At 43.9% G+C, this 19,796-nt stretch overlaps 1 pseudogene; it reads left to right on the top strand.

Annotated features, from left to right (window-relative positions):
* Positions 1-213: 213 nt before the first annotated feature.
* LOC140209595 (protein transport protein Sec23A pseudogene) lies at positions 214-19,560 on the top strand (annotated as a pseudogene).
* The last annotated feature ends 236 nt before the right edge of the window (positions 19,561-19,796 follow it).

Raw genomic sequence — 19,796 nt, 5'->3', positions numbered from 1 at the left:
TCTGCTCCCCAACTCTGAACCGATTTTGAATCCCCCTAACCCCTAGATTTCATGGGATCTAATCTTGCAGACGAGTCTACCATGCTATCAACATCAACCACCCTACCCACAATTACCTTTTTGGATACTTCTTCAAAAAAATTGAAAAGTTTCATCAAACACAACTTTCCACACAAAAAAAAACATGCTGCTCGGGTTGTTGGTGTCGGGCAGTGTCAGAATTCTTCAGTGAGCATGGCATCATATTTAGAATTTATTCAACAAAATGAAGAACGAGATGGCATTCAGTTCAGCTGGAATGTGTGGTCATCCAGTCGACTAGAGGCTACATGTATGGTGGTTCATTTAGACTGTCTGTTCACTCCTTTAAAAGAGCAACCAGATTTACCACCAATGCAGTATGAACCTGTGCTGTGCAGTAGGACTACCTGCAGGGCTACCCGCAGGGCTGTCCTTAATCCATTATGTCAAGTGGACTATTGAGCAAAACTTTGGGTGTGCAATTTTTGTTTCCAGAGGAACCAGTTCTCACCTTCTTACTTGGGCATTTATGAAGCAAATCAGCCAGCTGAATTGCTGCCACAGTTTTCAACTATTGAATATGTTGTTCAGCTGCTCCTCTCATCTTCTTGTGTGTGGTGGACACATGCTTGGAACAAGATGATCTTCAAGCCCTCAAAGAATCCCTGCAGATGTCCTTGAGTCTTCTCCCCTCAAATGCACTAGTGGGTCTGGTTACTTTCGGTCGAATGGTGCAGGTTTGTGAATTGAACTGTGAGGGGATTTCAAAAAGCTACATCTTCAGAGGCACGAAGAACCTGACAGCAAAACAAATCCAGGGTATGTTGGGTCTTGCAAAGCCACCAGCAGGAGTTCAAGGAAGGGCCCCTCAATCACATGAGCACCCTGGTTTATTGAGCAGATTCTTGCAGCCTGTTCATAAAATTGATATGAATTTGACTGATCTACTTGGAGAACTCTAAAGGGGTCCCCAGCCTGTACTTCAGGGCAAAAGACCTTTGCGTTCAACTGGTGTGGCTCTTTCCAGAGCTGTTGGTTTGCTTGAGGGTAGTTTTCCAAATACTAGAGCTAGAATAATGTTGTTTACTGGAGGACCACCAACCCAGGGACCAGGCATGGTGGTGGGCGATGAACTGAAAATCCCCATTTGTTCCTGGCATGATATAGAGAAGGACAATGCATGGTTCCTGAAGAAAGCAACCAAGTATTATGAGGCTCTGGTGAACCATGCAGCTGCAAATGGCCATTGCGTTGATATCTACACTTGCTCCCTGGATCAGACTGGACTTTTGGAGTTGAAATGCTGCTGCAACCTGACTGGAGGTTACATTGTGATGGCAGACTCTTTCAACAATTCTCTCTTCAAGCAAACATTCCAACGAGTTTTCAGTAAAGGTCTGCAGGGAGATTTCAGAATGGCACTTGGTGCCAGTTTGGAGGTTAAGACAACCAGAGAACTGAAAATTACTGGAGCAATAGGGACCTGTGTGTCACTGAACTCCAAAGGCCCTTCTGTGTCTGAGAATGAGTTGGGTCTAGGTGGTACATGCCGGTGGAAAATTTGTGGCTTGGATCCCAGCACAACTTTGGGTATCTACTTTGAAGTTGTTAATCAGCATAATGCACCAATCCCTCAGGGCGGATGAGGCGCTATTCAGTTTGTCACCCATTACCAGCATTCCAGCAGTCAAAGACGCATCCGAGTTACTAGAGTAGCCAGAAGCTGGGCAGATGCAGAGAGTCAACTCCAGCGCGTTGAAGCAGCATTTGACCAGGAAGCACCAGCTGCGCTGATGGCAAGACTGCAAGTTTTCAGGGCCGAGTTTGAGGAGGGACCAGATGTACTTCGTTGGTTGGACAGACAATTGATCCGACTGTGTCAGAAGTTCGGCCAGTTCCACAAAGATGATCCTAACTCTTTCAGGCTCTCTGAAACATTTTCCCTCTATCCACAGTTTATGTTCCATCTGAGAAGATCCTCTCCTATTCCTTCAAGTTTTCAACAACAGTCCTGATGAATCATCATACTACAGCCATCATTTCATGAGACAAGACCTGACTCAGTCGCTGATCATGATTCAGCCTGTTCTCTATTCTTATTCTTATTCTTTCTATGGACCTCCTGATCCAGTCCTATTAGACAGTGGCAGTATCTTGCCAGACCGAATATTCCTCATGGACACTTTCTTCCAGATTGTTATCTACCACGGAGAGACTATATCACAGTGGAGGAAGGCTGGTTACCAGGACATGCAAGAATATGAAAACTTCAAACAACTCCTGTAAGCTCCATTGGATGATGCACCGGAAATCCTTCGGACCCGGTTTCCAATGCCACGTTATATTGACACAGACTCGATTCCTTCTCTCAAAAGTGAACCCATCACAGACTCATAATAATTTGTATGCTTGGGGGCAGGAATCTGGTGCACCAACCCTGACTGATGATGTTAGTCTTCAAGTCTTTATGGACCATTTAAAAAAGCTAGCAGTATCTAGTGCATTAAGTGGACCTGTACAAGAGAGACGGGTTACACTTGAACTACAGGGGGACCAATATCCTTTCAGGGAGGTTTGTTAATGCTATTGGGGGGGCTTTAAACTAGATTTGCAGGGGGATGGGAACCACAGTACCAGAGCTGACAGTGTGGCTGGGGTGAAAATAAAATGATGTTAAAAGTTCAAGCAAATCCACTAATAGAAAGGTTGTGAGTGGTGGTAAAAATCTTCTGAGGTGTATATATTTCAATGCTAGGACTATTGCGGGGAAGGCGGATGAGTTGAGGGCGTGGATTGACACATGGAATAATGACATTGTAGCAATTACTGAAACTTGGCTACAGGAGGGGCAGGACTGGCAGTTTAATATTCCAGGGTTCCGATGTTTCAGATGTGATCGAGGCAGAGGAATGAAAGGTGGGGTAGTGGCATTGCTTGTTAGGGAAAATATTACAGCAGTGCTCAGGCAGGACAGATTAGAGCAGCGGTCCCCAACCACCGGGCCGCGAGGAAACGATATGATTTGGCGATAGGAATCAGCTGCACCTTTCCTCATTCCCTATCACGCCCACTGTTGAGCCATTACCCGCGCATCGTCCATGTCAGCGCGGGAAGGAGATCAACTCCTCGAGTTTGCAAATGACGGCGGGCTGAAAAGTATGTTTGACATAACATCTCTGCCGGCATTCTGGATCAAAGTCAAGGCTCAATATCCTGAGATAGCCACGGACGCACCGAAAATGTTGCTTCCATTTCCAACATATCTCTGCGATGAATGTAACAAAAACTAAATTGCGGATTAGACTGGACATAAAGGAACCCCCTTCGAGTATCGCTGTCTCCCATCACCTCTCGATAGGACCGTCTTGTTGCAGGAAAGCAAGCCCAGGGCTCCCACTGATTCAGCGATATTGGTGCGTTGCAATGATTTTATAAGTTCATTCGGGGAAAATATGCGCTGTTTAATATCCAAACGTTACTTAAAATGTTATGATGCTATTGACTTATATAACCATATAACAATTACAGCACGGAAATAGGCGATCTCTGCCCTTCTAGTCCGTGCCGAACACAACTCTCACCTCGTCCCACCGGCCTGCACTCAGCCCATAACCCTCCATTTACTTTCCTGTCCATATACCTATTCAATTTTTCTTTAAATGATAATATCGAACCTGTTTCTGACACTTCTACTGGAAGTTCGTTCAACACTTAGCTCCCCTGTCCTCCCCTGATAATTAATTTGTCGCTATATTCATGTGAGGAAAATGCGCCGTGTGTTTAATATTAAGCAACACACATCAAAGTCGCTGGTGAACGCAGCAGGCGAGGCATCATCTGTAGGAAGAGGTGCAGTCGACGTTTCAGGCCGAGACCCTTCGTCAGGACTAACTTAAGGAAGAGTGAGTAAGGGATTTGAAAGTTGGAGGGGGAGGGGGAGATCCAAAATGATAGGAGAAGACAGGAGGGCGGAGGGATAGAGCCAAGAGCTGGACAGGCGATAGGCAAAAGGGAATACGAGAGGATCATGGGACAGGAGGTCCGGGAAGAAAGACAAAGGGGGGGGGGGACCCAGAGGATGGGCAAGAGGTATATTCAGAGGGACAGAGGGAGAAAAAGGAGAGTGAGAGAAAGAATGTGTGCATAAAAATAAGTAACAGATGGGGTACGAGGGGGAGGTGGGGCCTTAACGGAAGTTAGAGAAGTCGATGTTCATGCCATCAGGTTGGAGGCTACCCAGACGGAATATAAGGTGTTGTTCCTCCAACTTGAGTGTGGCTTCATCTTTACAGTAGAGGAGGCCGTGGATAGACATGTCAGAATGGGAATGGGATGTGGAATTAAAATGTGTGGCCACTGGGAGATCCTGCTTTCTCTGGCGGACAGAGCGCAGATGTTCAGCAAAGCGGTCTCAGTCTGCATCGGGTCTCGCCAATATATAAAAGGCCACATCGGGAGCACCGGACGCAGTATATCACCCCAGTCGACTCACAGGTGAAGTGTTGCCTCACCTGGAAGGACTGTTTGGGGCCCTGAATGGTGGTAAGGGAGGAAGTGTAAGGGCATGTGTAGCACTTGTTCCGCTTACACGGATAAGTGCCAGGAGGGAGATCAGTGGGGAGGGATGGGGGCGACGAATGGACAAGGGAGTCGCGTAGGGAGCGATCCCTGCGGAATGCAGAGTGGGGGGGGGGGAGGGAAAGATGTGCTTAGTGGTGGGATCCCGTTGGAGGTGGCGGAAGTTACGGAGAATAATATGTTGGAGCCGGAGGCTGGTGGGGTGGTAGGTGAGGACCAGGGGAACCCTATTCCTAGTGGGGTGGCGGGAGGATGGAGTGAGAGCAGATGTACGTGAAATGGGGGAGATGCGTTTAAGAGCAGAGTTGATAGTGGAGGAAGGGAAGCCCCTTTCTTTAAAAAAGGAAGACATCTCCCTCGTCCTAGAATGAAAAGCCTCATCCTGAGAGCAGATGCGGCGGAGACGGAGGAATTGCGAGAAGGGGATGGCGTTTTTGCAAGAGACAGGGTGAGAAGAGGAATAGTCCAGATAGCTGTGAGAGTCAGTAGGCTTATAGTAGACATCAGTGGATAAGCTGTCTCCAGAGACAGAGACAGAAAGATCTAGAAAGGGGAGGGAGGTGTCGGAAATGGATCAGGTAAACTTGAGGGCAGGGTGAAAGTTGGAGGCAAAGTTAATAAAGTCAACGAGTTCTGCATGCGTTCAGGAAGCAGCGCCAATGCAGTCGTAGATGTAGCGAAGGAAAAGTGGGGGACAGATACCAGAATAGGCACGGAACATAGATTGTTCCACAAAGCCAACAAAAAGGCAGGCATAGCTAGGACCCATACGGGTGCCCATAGCTACACCTTTAGTTTGGAGGAAGTGGGAGGAGCCAAAGGATAAATTATTAAGAGTAAGGACTAATTCTGCTAGACGGAGCAGAGTGGTGGTAGAGGGGAACTGATTAGGTCTGGAATCCAAAAAGAAGCGGAGAGCTTTGAGCCTTGTTTGTGTTTAATATTAAATTCGTTAGATAAAGCCTTTTAGAAACGAAATTGAGTGAACGAAATTAGCCACTTATCACCGATATTCCGGTCGTGATTAACACCCCCCTCCGAACAGAATCGCCAAACACGATTTGTGGAAAAATTATCGGTGCCCGACAAGGCTTCATGGTCATTGTAGTCTTTCTCTGGGTAAACGCAACGTATTTGACTGCTACTCTTGTCCGTTGGCAACCATCCCCCCCCCCCCCCCGAGGGTGAGGTGGGGCATTAGCGGAAGTTAGAGAAGTCGATGTTCATGCCATCAGGTTGGAGGCTACCCAGACGGAATATAAGGTGTTGTTCCTCCAACTTGAGTGTGGCTTCATCTTTACAGTAGAGGAGGCCGTGGATAGACATGTCAGAATGGGAATGGGATGTGGAATTAAAATGTGTGGCCACTGGGAGATCCTGCTTTCTCTGGCGGACTGAGGACAAGTGACAGAAGTCTGTGTAGGGGAGCACTTTGGTTCCAGTGATCATAACACCATTTGTTTCAACTTGATCATGGACAAGGATAGATCTGGTCCTAGGGTTGAGGTTCTTAACTGGAAGAAGGCCAAATTTGAAGAAATGAGAAAGGATCTAAAAAGCGTGGATTGGGACAGGTTGTTCTCTGGCATGGATGTAATCGGTAGGTGGGAAGCCTTCAAAGCAGAAATTTTGAGAGTGCAGAATTTGTATGTTCCTGTCAGGATTAAAGGCAAGGTGAATAGGAATAAGGAACCTTGGTTCTCAACGGATACTGCAACTCTGATAAAGAAGAAGAGGGAGTTGTATGACGTGTATAGGAAGCAGGGAGTAAATAAGGTGCTTGAGGAGTATAAGAAGTGCAAGAAAATACTTAAGAAAGAAATCAGGAGGGCTAAAAGAAGACAGGAGGTTGCCTTGGCAGTCAAAGTGAAGGATAATCCAAAGAGCTTTTACAGGTATATTAAGAGCAAAAGGATTGTAAGGGATAAAATTGGTCCTCTTGAAGATCAGAGTGGTCGGCTATGTGTGGAACCAAAGGAAATGGGGGAGATCGTAAATAGGTTTTTTGCGTCTGTGTTTACTAAGGAAACTGGCATGAAGTCTATGGAATTAAGGGAAACAAGTAGTGAGATCATGGAAACTGTACAGATCGAAAAGGAGGAGGTCCTTGCTGTCTTGAGGAAAATTAAAGTGGATAAATCCCCGGGACCTGACAGGGTGTTCCCTCGGACCTTGAAGGAGACTAGTGTTGAAATTGCAGGGGCCCTGACTGAAATATTTAAAATGTCGCTGTCTACAGGTGAGGTGCCAGAGGATTGGAGAGTGGCTCATGTTGTTCTGTTGTTTAAAAAAGGATCGAAAAGTAATCCGGGAAATTATCGGCCAGTGAGTTTAACGTCGGTAGTAGGTAAGTTATTGGAGGGAGTACTAAGAGACAGAATCTACAAGCATTTGGATAGACAGGGACTTATTAGGGAGAGTCAACATGGCTTTGTGCGTGGTAGGTCATGTATGACCAATCTATTGGAGTTTTTCGAGGAGGTTACCAGGACAGTGGATGAAGGGAAGGCAGTGGATATTGTTTACATGGACTTCAGTAAGGCCTTTGACAAGGTCCCACATGGGAGGTTAGTTAGGAAAATTCAGTCGCTAGGTAAACATGGAGAGGTGGTAAATTGGATTAGACATTGGCTCGATGGAAGAAGCCAGAGAGTGGTGGTAGAGAATTGCTTCTCTGAGTGGAGGCCTGTGACTAGTGGTGTGCCACAGGGATCAGTGCTGGGTCCATTGTTATTTGTCATCTATATCAATGATCTGGATGATAATGTGGTAAATTGGATCAGCAAGTTTGCTGATGATACAAAGATTGGAGGTATAGTAGACAGTGAGGAAGATTTTCAGAGCCTGCAGAGGGACTTGGACCAGCTGGAAAAATGGGCTGAAAAATGGCAGATGGAGTTTAATACTGACAAGTGTGAGGTATTGCACGTTGGAAGGACAAACCAAGGTAGAACATACAGGGTTAATGGTAAGGCACTGAGGAGTGCAGTGGAACAGAGGGATCTGGGAATACAGATACAAAATTCCCTAAAAGTGTCGTCACAGGTAGATAGGGTTGTAAAGAGAGCTTTTGGTACATTGGCCTTTATTAATCAAAGTATTGAGTATAAGAGCGGGAATGTTATGATGAGGTAGTATAAGGCATTGGTGAGGCCGAATCTGGAGTATTGTGTTCAGTTTTGGTCACCAAATTACAGGAAGGATATAAATAAGGTTGAAAGAGTGCAGAGAAGGTTTACAAGGATGTTGCCAGGACTTGAGAAACTCAGTTACAGAGAAAGGTTGAATAGTTTGGGACTTTATTCCCTGGAGCGTAGAAGAATGAGGGGAGATTTGATAGAGGTATATAAAATTATGATGGGTATAGATAGAGTGAATGCAAGCAGGCTTTTTCCACTGAGGCAAGGGGAGAAAAAAAACCAGAGGACATGGGTTTAGGGTGAGGGGGGAAAAGTTTAAAGGGAACATTGGGGGGGCTTCTTCACACAGAGAGTGGTGGGAGTATGGAATGAGCTGCCAGACAAGGTGGTAAATGCAGGTTCTTTTTTAACATTTAAGAATAAATTGGACAGATACATGGATGGGAGGTGTATGGAGGGATATGGTCCGTGTGCAGGTCAGTGGGACTAGGCAGAAAATGGTTCAGCACAGCCAAGAAGGGCCAAAAGGCCTGTTTCTGTGCTGTAGTTTCTATGGTTTCTATAGATCAACCTGACGTAGAAGAGCACAAGAAAATACTGGAAAATAGATTTTGCTTAGATTCTTTATTTTGAATTATGACTGTCTTGCATTAATATTGCACCTTGCCTATATGTTGACATCCTGATTTGATTTTGTTTAATTTTTAGGTATTACTTATTTATAAACCTGCTACATTCCTATTAAAGAAAAATTGTTTATTTCTGACAATCTGTTAATCTTTAATTTATCAATTAATGTCTTTTATATACAAGTTCAATAGCTAATAATAAATAAACTTAAATACAAAAAAAGGAAAAAAAACCATGCTGACTCCTAGTCAGACTCTGTGTATCCAAATGCTGATAGATCCTGTCTCTCAGAATCCCCCCCAGTAACTTCCCCACTAACGACGTCAGGCTGACCAGCCTGTAGTTCTTTGGCTTGTCCTTGCTACCCTTTTTAAACAATGGAACAGCATTAGGGAGTTTCCAAACTTTGAGTACTTCAGCGGTGGCCAACAATAAAGCAACTATATCCACAAGGGTATCTGCAATTTCCTCTCTAGCCTCCCACTTATTCAGTTCTGGAGATTTATCCACCTTAATGCTCTGTAAGGCCGCAGATCCTTCCTCCCTAATGATTCAAAACATCTCCCTTGGTTCCCTTATCTACTGATCAACTAGTCCTGCATTACTCTTGGTGTTTCTGTTATGATTATAACATCCCAGTTTCCAATCTACACTCTTTTGAGTTTGTCTGCCTCAGTTGAACTGAGTGTGCTTCTTTCCATGCCTTGGCTATACTGATTACAAGGCTGCCTTGCATTGGCTACTGCTTTATCCCATCACTTGCTCCGGCTCAGAGTCCCATCTTCTTGTCAATCTAGTTTAAACCCTTTTGTGCTGAAATAGCACATTTTTCTGCAAGGATATTAAGATCATAAGACATAAAAGCAGGATTAGGCCATTCAGCCCACGCAGTCTGCTCTGCCGTTCCATCATGGCTGATAAATTATTCCTCTAAATCTCATTCTTCTGCCTTCTCCTTGTATTATTTGATGCCTTGACTAATCAAGAATCTATCAACCTCCACTTTAAATATACCCATTGACTTGGCCTCCACAGTCATCTGTGGCAATGAGTTCCGCAGATTCACCACTCTCTCGCTGAAGAAATTCCTCCTCATATCTGTTAATGATGTCCCACTATTCTGAGGCTGTGCCCTCTGGTCCTAGACTCTCCCACTATAGCAGAAGTTCCCAACCTGGGGTCCATGGACCCCTTGGTTAATGATGGGGGCCATGGCATAAAAAAGGTTGGAAACCCCTACACCATAGGAAACATTCTCCTCACATCCATTCTATCTAGGCTATTCAATATTCACTTGGTTTCAATGATACCCCCCCCCCTTATTCTTCTAAACTCCAGTAAGTACAAGTTCAGAGACATCAAACATGTGTTTGGAGTCATTGTCCTGCTGCAGAATGAAGTTGGGACCTATCAGATACCTCCCTAATGATATAGCGTGATAGATGAGAATCTGCTTGTACTCTCAGCATTGAGGATTCCTTTAATTCTGACCAGATTACCAACCCCAGTTGCAAAAATGCAGCTCCCAAACCTGTAGGGAACCTCTGTCATGCTTCACTGTTGGCTGCAGACACTCATCCACGAAGCACACTCCATAGAACCATAGAAACTACAGCACAGAAACAGGCCCTTTGGCCCTTCTTGGCTGTGCCAAACCATTTTCTGCCTAGTCCCACTGACCTGCACACGGACCATATCCCTCCATACACCTCCCATCCATGTATCTGTCCAATTTATTCTTAAATGTTAAAAAAGAACCCGCATTTACCACCTCGTCTGGCAGCTCATTCCATACTCACACCACTCTCTGTGTGAAGAAGCCCCCCCTAATGTTCCCTTTAAACTTTCCCCCCCTCACCCTTAACCCATGTCCTCTGGTTTTTTTCTCCCCTTGCCTCAGTGGAAAAAGCCTGCTTGCATTCACTCTATCTATACCCATCATAATTTTATATACCTCCATCAAATCTCCCCTCATTCTTCTACACTCTAGGGAATAAAGTCCTAACCTATTCAACCTTTCTCTGTAACTGAGTTTCTCAAGTCCCGGCAACATCCTCGTAAACCTTCTCTGCACTCTTTCAACCTTATTTATATCCTTCCTGTAACTTGGTGACCAAAACTGAACACAATACTCCAGATTCGGCCTCACCAATGCCTTATACTACCTCATCATAACATTCCAGCTCTTATACTCAATACTTCGATTAATAAAGGCCAATGTACCAAAAGCTCTCTTTACAACGCTATCTACCTGTGACGACACTTTTAGGGAATTTTGTATCTGTATTCCCAGATCCCTCTGTTCCACTGCACTCCTCAGTGCCTTACCATTAACCCTGTATGTTCTACCTTGGTTTGTCCTTCCAACGTGCAATACCTCACACTTGTCAGTATTAAACTCCATCTGCCATTTTTCAGCCCATTTTTCCAGCTGGTCCAAGTCCCTCTGCAGGCTCTGAAAATCTTCCTCACTGTCTACTACACTTCCAATATTTGTATCATCAGCAAACTTGCTGATCCAATTTACCACATTATCATCCAGATCATTGATATAGAAGACAAATAACAATGGACCCAGCACTGATCCCTGTGGCACACCACTAGTCACAGGCCTCCACTCAGAGAAGCAATTCTCTACCACCACTCTCTGGCTTCTTCCATCGAGCCAATGTCTAATCCAATTTACCACCTCTCCATGTATACCTAGTGACTGAATTTTCCTAACTAACCTCCCATGCAGGACTTCGTCAAAGGCCTTACTGAAGTCCATGTAGACAATATCCACTGCCTTCCCTTCATCCACTTTCCTGGTAACCTCCTCGAAAAACTCCAACAGATTGGTCAAACATGACCTACCACGCACAAAGCCATGTTGACTCTCCCTAATAAGCCCCTGTCTATCCAAATGCTTGTAGATTCTGTCTCTTAGTACTCTCTCCAATAACTTACCTACTACTGACGTTAACCTCACCGGCTTATAATTTCCCGGATTACTTTTCGATCCTTTTTTAAACAACGGAACAACATGAGCCATTCTCCAATCCTCCGGCACTTCACCCGTAGACAGCGACATTTTAAATATTTCAGCCAGGGCCCCCGCAATTTCAACACTAGTCCCCTTCAAGGTCCGAGGGAACACTCTGTCAGGTCCCGGGGATTTATCCACTTTAATTTTCCTCAAGGCAGCAAGCACCTCCTCCTTTTCAATCTGTACAGTTTCCATGGTCTCACTACTTGATTCCCTCAATTCCACAGATTTCATGCCAGCTTCCTTAGTAAACACAGACGCAAAGAACCTATTTACCATCTCCCCCATTTCCTTTGGTTCCGCACAAAGCTGACCACTCTGATCTTCAAGAGGACCAATTTTATCCCTTACAATCCTTTTGCTCTTAATATACTTGTGAAAGCTCTTTGGATTATCCTTCACTTTGACTGCCAAGGCAACCTCATGTCTTCTTTTTGCCCTCCTGATTTCTTTCTTAAGTATTTTCTTGCACTTCTTATACTCCTCAAGCACCTGATTTACCCCCTGTTTCCTATACATTTCATACAACTCCCTCTTCTTCTTTATCAGAGTTGCAATATCCCTTGAGAACCAAGGTTCCTTATTCCTATTCAATTTGCCTTTAATCCTGACAGGAACATACAAACTCTGCACTCTCAAAATTTCCCCTTTGAAGGCTTCCCACCTACCAATCACATCTTTGCCAGAGAACAACCTGTCCCAATCCACGCTTTTTAGATCCTTTCTCATTTCTTCAAATTTGGCCTTCTTCCAGTTCAGAACCTCAACCCTAGGACCAGATCTATCCTTGTCCATGATCAAATTGAAACTAATGGTGTTATGATCACTGGAACCAAAGTGCTCCCCTACACAGACTTCTGTCACTTGCCCTAATTTGTTTCCTAACAGGAGATCCAATATTGCATCCCCTCTAGTTGGTCCCTCTATATACTGATTTAGAAAACTTTCCTGAACACATTTTACACACTCCTGCTCTTCCACGGACAAGCTGCCTCCTGCTTGAGCCAAAAATTTCAAATTTTGACTCGTCAGTCCAGAGCACTTGTTGCCACTGTTCAGTAGCCCGGTCCTTGTGTTTTTATGCATAGCTGAGTCTCTTGGCTTTGTTTGCACTTCAGAGGAATAGCTTTTTGGCAGCACCTCTTCCATGGCGACAGCAGTTTAATGGATCTCTTATCTGCTGCACTCGGTTTCCGTGGCCGACCACTGCATTTCTGGTCCTCAACCTTGCCTATTGCATTGTCTTTCTTCAGTAGAGCTTGGACAGCAGATTTTGAAACTGCTGTCTGCCATGAAATTTCTGCTTCGGAGAGAACTTGCTGATACAGGATGTCCAACTTGTGTCTTGTTGCTATGCTTACTCTCGCCATGGCATAAGAATTAATGATTTGAAGGTTAAACTGTCTTATCTTTTAGTTTGGTTGAACTTGCCCAGTTTAATTCCTTCTACACCTGTTTCCGTTTCCATTAATCAGTTTAGTTCATTTAACTCGCTGTCATTGATCATTAGCAATTGTTTATTATCTTTGTTTAAACATGCACTAGACTATATAGCAACAAAGTAATCAAGTTTTTATTTGAAAAATGGTCCTTTACTTAATATGTAATTTTCTTTAACAAAATATAAAAAATTCTCTGTAACATTTAAATTTTTGGAAAATGAATGTCAGTAAATCTAAAATTTGCTATTTTCTACTGACCCACTCATGCAGAAGTAAAAAAAAATCTAGAACAAAATTCATATATAAAAATACTAGAGTGCCTGAGACTTTTACACAGTGCTGTACATTAACTCTTTCCTTCCCAGAATCATTCTTGTGAATCTCCGCTGGACTCTCTTAAATGCAGGACACCTTTCCTTAATTAAAGGCCCAAAACTGCTCAAAACACTCTAAGTGTGGTCTGATAAGGCTTATAAAGTCTCAGCATTACATCCTTGCTTTTATATTCTAGTCTTCTCAAAATGAATGCTAACATTGCATATGCCTTCCTTACCACTGACTCAACCTACAAGTTAACCTGAGGGAATCCTGCACAAGGAGTTCCAAGTCCATTTGGACCTCTGATTTTTCTCCCTGTTTAGAAAATAGTCTATGCCACCATTCCTTCCACCAAAGTGCATGACCATAAACTTCCCAACACTAGATTCCATCTGATACTTTTTTGCCCATTCTTCCAATCTGTCCAAGTTCTTCTGCAGACCCCCTGCTGAGTCAATGCTGCCTGCCCCTCCACCTATCTTTGTGTCATCTGCAAACTTGGCCACAAAGCCATCAATTCAGTCACCCAACTCATTGATATATAACATGAAAAGAAGCAATCCCAACACTGACCCCTACGGAAAACCACTAGACACTGCCAGCCAACCAGAATAGGCCTCCTTTGTTCCCACCGTTGCCTCCTGTCAGTCAGCCAGTCTTCTATCCTTGTTAGTATCTTTTCTGTAATACGATGAGCTCTTATCTTGTTTTTGCAGCCTTATGTACAGCACATTGTCAAAGGCCTTACGAAAATCCAAGTAAACAACACACACTACTCTCCTTTGTCTATCCTGCTTGATATTTCTTCAAAGAAATTACAATAGATTTGTTAAGCAAGATTTCCTCTTAAGGAAACCATGCCGATTTTGGCCTATTCTATCATGTGCTTCTAAGTGCCCCAAAACCTCATAATTAATTATAATAATAATAAATACTGACGCCAGGCTAATTAGCCTATTATTCCCTTTCTTCTGCCTCTCTCCCTTCTTGAATTTCCACTAGAATCATTCCAGAATCCAGTGATTTTTGAAAGATCATTGCTAATGCCTCCACAATCTCTTCAGTTACCTCTTTTAGAACCCTGGGATGTAGTCCAGGAGACCTAACTACCTTCAGATCTTTCAGCTTTCCAAGCACCTTCTAATAATAGCAATAACACTCACCTGCACCCGACACACTCAAATTTCTGGCATACTGCTAGCATCTTCCACAGTGAAGACTGGCACAAAATACTTCTTAAGTTCATTCACCATATCTTTGCCCTCCATTACTACTTGTGTCTATTTGTCTACATCAAACATTCCAAGTCAGCTATCATCCTATTGTCAGGAATCAGGCACTGCAAAAGGCAACAACCTCTGAAACACCAACATAAACTTGGTCCGTGCCTCCTAAGCAGAGGCATTGTTCAACTTTTATTGCTGAGAACTAGTCAGTTAAATATCTGTTTACCTAGGGCTTCTGTCCTTCGGTGAGTTAGATCATAATATAAAGGTCAGCCTTCAAATGAGATTGTGCAACAATGTTTTTACATAAAAGTCATAAACGATTAACTCAGCACCTCAATTCATAGATTTTTCCTCAGTTTGGAGAGCAGTAAAAGTGGGCATGGCTTGAGTTGGCGACTGAGGTTGCATCAAAATGTTCCCCTCATCCTGTCTGGAACATAAAAAATAGAACAGTACAGCACAGGAACAGACCTTTTGGCCCATGATGTCTATGCTGAACATGATGCCAAGTTATTCTTTTCTGTCATATTTAACATTCAAAATCGTAGGAGTATTCACTTGCTGTTAAAAGGGTGTGTTTTGCAATATTCCATTTACTGTAGGTAACACACACAAAATGCCAGAGGAACTCAGCAGGCCAGGCAGCATCTATGGACAAGAATAAACAATTCAATGTTTCAGGCCAAGGCCCTTCATCAGGACTGGAAAGGAAGGGGTCAGAAGCGAGAATAAGAAGGTTGGGAAGAGGAAGGAGTACAAGCTGCCAGATGATAGGTGAGACGAGATTTGGGGGAAGCTAGGTGGATGAGGGAGGAAGGATGAAGTGAGAAACAGTGAGGTGATTGGTGAAAAAGGTAAATAGATGGAGAAGGAGGAATCTGATCGGAGAGAATAGTGCTCCATGGGAGAAAGGGAAGGAAGATGAGGAGAAGGGGTAAGTCGGCAGTCAGAATGGGGAATAGAAAGAGAGAAGTTGGAGGAGGAAGAAATGACCGGAAGTTAGAGAAATCCATGTTCATGCCATCAGGTTGGCAGCTACCCAGTCAGAATATGAGGAGTTGCAACTCCAACCTGAGAGTGGCCTCATCGTAGAGGAGGCAATAGACCAACACAAGACCGTAAGACATAGGAGCAGAAATAGGTCATTTGGCCCATCGAATCTGCTCCGCCATTTAATCATGGCTTATCCTTTCTTCCCTATCGAGCTCCATCTTAAGTACACCCAACAACCTGGACTCCACAACTTCCTGTGGCAATAAATTCCACAAATTCACCACTCTGGCTAAAGAAATTTCTCTGCAACTATATTTTAAATGGATGCCCCCCTTTCCTGAGGCTGTGCCCTCTTGTCCTAGATTCACCCACCATGAGAAGCATTCTTTCCACATCTACTCTGTCTAGGCCTATCAACATTTGAAAGGTTTCAATGAGATCCCCCCTCATCCATCTAAATTCCAGCAAGTACAGGCCCACAGCTATCAAACGTTCCTTGTATGATAACCCTTTCATTCCCAGGATCATCCTTGTGAAACTCTTCTGAACCCTCTCCAATGCCAGCACATCTTTTCTTAGGAACCCAAAACTGTTCATAATACTCAAGGTGAGGCCTCATCAATGCCTTTTAAAGTCTCAGCATCATATCCCTGCTCTTGTATTCTAGACCTCTTGAAATGTATGTTAACATTGCATTTGCCTTCCTCGCCACTGACTCAAGCTGCAAGTTAATCTTTAGGGTGTTCTGCACAAGGGCTCCCAAGTCCTTTTGCCTCTCAGATTTTTAGATTTTCTCCCCTTTAGAAAATAGTCTGCACATTTATTTCTACTACCAAAGTTCATGACCATGCATTTTCCAACATTGTATTTCATTTGCCACTCTCTTGCCCATTCTCCTAATCTAACTCCTTCTGCAGCCTTCCTGTTTCCTCAATACTACCTGCCCCTCCACCAATCTATGTATCATCTGTAAACTTGGCAACAAAGCCGTTGATATACAGCATAAAAAGCAGTTCTGACACTGACCCCTGCGGAACACCATTAGTCACTGGCAGCCAATCAGAAAAGGATAATTTTATTCCCACTCGCTGCCTCCTACCATCAGCCAATGTTCTAACATACTAGTACCTCTTAGCTTGTTAAGCAGCCTCATGTGTGGCACCTTGACAAAGGCCTTCTGAATGTCCAAATACAGAACATCTACTGCATCCCCTTTATCTATCCTACTTATAATCCCCTCAAAGAATTCCAACAGGTTCGTCAGGCAAGATTTTCCCTTAAAGAAACCACACTGACTTTGTCCTATCTTCTCCTGTGTCACCAAGTACTCCATAACCTCAGCTTTAACGATTGACTCCAATATCTTCCCAACCACTGAGGTCAGGCTAACTGGTCTATAATTTACTTTTTGCCCCCTTCCTCCTTTGTTAAAGGGTGGAGTGACATTTGCAATTTTCTAGTCCTCTGGCACCATGCCAGAGCCTAATGATTCTTGAAAGATCATTACTAATCCTCCACATGTCAGAATGGGATTGGGGAGAGGAATTAAAATGAGTGGCCACCATGAAATCCCACCTGTTGTGGTGAATGGAGCAAAGGAGCTTGATACGTGATTCCTCAATTTGCACCAGATCTCACAACCACCTCTGGTATGCATTCCAGGCATCCACCAATGTCTATCTGCTATTTCTCTACTCATATCTGTAATTGATCTATATCCTGTTGTATCCTTGACAACCTTTCCCACTGTCCACAAATCCAGCATCTTTTGTGTTGGCTGCAAACTTAACACTCAGCCAATCTACATCACAAACAAATGAGGTCTCAACACTGATCCCTGGGTTACACCACTGGTCACAAGCCTCTGATCCGAACACGAACCCTACACTACCACTGCCTGAACTTTTTACCAAATTAATTTTGTATCCATTTGGATCCCATGTGATCTCATCTACTATGTGAGACCTTGTCAAGAGTCTAAATGAATTCTATACCTACCACTCTGCCCTCATCCATACTCATGGTCATTTCTTCAAAAAACTCAATCACAATCAGGAGACATGATCTCCCATGCACAAAGTCATGCTAATTATTCCTAATCAGCTAGTTCTGCTTTGTGCACCCATCTGGATCTCAATTTTAACAACTTTGTTACCAACTATTGCTCTGCTCTCAGATTCACTTGGCTGATCTCTGACACCTCTCTCTTCTTTCTTGACCTCTCTGTCTCCATCTCACTGACATCAACTACAAACTCACTGACTCCCACAGCTATCTTGACCACACCTCCTTCTACTATCACTTGCAAGGATGCCATTCCCTTTTCTCAGTTCTTCCATCTATGCTACACTTGTTCTTGTGATAATTTCTTCAACTCTCAGACATCCAAGACGTCCTCCTTTTTCAGGAAATAGGATTCCCACCATCGTTATTGATGGAGCCTCACACACATCTCTTGTTTCCTGCACTACTGCCCTCACCCCACCTCCTCCCCAGGCTCAACAGGAATAGAGTTAGTCTCCACCTACCACCATATGCATCCAACATAACATTCTTCACAACTTCTGCAATTATGATGGAATCCAACCATCATGAACATCTTTCCCTCCCATCCCTGTTCTCTGGAGGAATCACCCTCTGTGTGACATCCTCATTGACTCACGTCCATCCCCACTCCCACAGTTACTCACCCACATAACCACAAACCGCGTTACACCCGTCCCTACAATTACTCTCTAACCCTAACACTAATGGACTCCCTTCTAGTGAGGCAGTCTTTCAAATGTGTATCAACCAGTGTCATTTATTGTATCCAGTGCTACTGGTGTGCCCTCCTCTGTATCGGTGAGACTGAACAGATTGGATGACGGCCGTCATCATGCACTTCGTTCTGTCTTCCACGCTAGCCAGGATCTCCCTGTGGCCACCCATTTTAATTCCACTTCTTATTCTCAAACCACCATGCCAAGTTGAGGCTAAATACATAGTGGTGAAACAGACCCTCATATTCCACCTGGGCAGTCTCTAACTTGGTGGTATGAACACAGAGTTCTCAAACTTCTGTCCTTTCCCCTCCCCGTCTCATTTTCTCCTCTCCTCCTCTCCCCTCCTGATCTAACTGTTCCCTGTTAATGTTCTTTCCTGTCCCCCATCAACTCCATTTTTCCACCCACACACCCTCCCACTATTTCCCCTCTCCACCTCCCTCCCTTTATTCCACGATTGCCTTCCTCTTCTATCAGATTCTATCATCCTCATCCCTTTATCAGTTCCATCCATCACTTCCTTGCTTCGGACATCATTCCCACTCTCTCTGCTCCCTCATTCACCTATCACCCACCAACTCTTGCTCTACCTTTTCCTACTGGCTACCCCTCCTCTTTCTGCCTTGACCCCAGAATGTTGCCTCCCCATTTCCCTCCACAGATGCTGCCTGACTTGGGAGACACTCCAGAACTTGTTCCACATTCCAGTCTCAAATAAAGGCACAATGTTAGATATCCTCTAGTTTTCTGGTACCTCACCTGCAGCTAAGGAGGATACAAAAACCACTGTCAGGGGTTCTCTAACAGCAATTTCCTCCAGGCTTCCCACAACATCTTCAGATGCATTTGATCAGATCTTGGATACTTATACATTTTTTGCACCTCAAGAATGGCAAAATCTCCTCTTTCATAACAATGATAAGCTTCACAACAACACTTTTCCCTAAATTTCCCAGCTCCAGTGAGCTTCTCCACAGTAAATATTGGCAATTAATCATGTCAGACCCCACCCATCTCTTGGGGATCCACATGAACAATTGCACAGATCCTTAACCTGACCAATTATCTACCTAGTTACCAAAATTCTCTACCTAGTTATCCCTTTGTTCTTAACAGAATTACAACAACTATATACAAGAGTAATACCATATAGGTAGCTTTAGTAAACACATATTACTGATTAGTGGAGAAATCAAATGATGGATAATTTCTAGAAACAAAATAGTTCCCTAAGCCAGGGACTGCTGCTGTATGCGTCTGCAGCAGCACAAAGCTCCTTCTCAAGTCTGTATGCTGTCACATTCTGCTTCTGCATCAGACTTGAAAGGTTTGATGTGATTCTGGCCCCCCCTACAGCCACTGCAGCTAAACAAAGCCAAGCACCCCATCAGCCCAGGCTTGAGAATGAGGTTCTGACAATCTGCAGCATGAATATTCATCAGACTATAAACCACCTCAATACTGCACAGTGCTCACGCCCAAAAATCAGAATCAGAATCAGGTTTATTATCACCGCATGTGACGTGAAATTTGTTAACTTAGCAGCAGCAGTTCAATGCAATAAATAGTCTAGCAAAGAGAGAAAAAAAATAAAATACAACATAATAATAAACAAGTAAATCAATTAAGTGTATTGAATAGATTTTTAAAAA

This window comes from Mobula birostris, chromosome 14 (genome assembly GCF_030028105.1).
Source record: "Mobula birostris isolate sMobBir1 chromosome 14, sMobBir1.hap1, whole genome shotgun sequence".
Classification (NCBI taxonomy): Eukaryota; Metazoa; Chordata; class Chondrichthyes; order Myliobatiformes; family Myliobatidae; genus Mobula; species Mobula birostris.
Note: the sequence above shows the minus strand (reverse complement) of the source record. Positions and strands in the feature narration are given on the sequence as shown.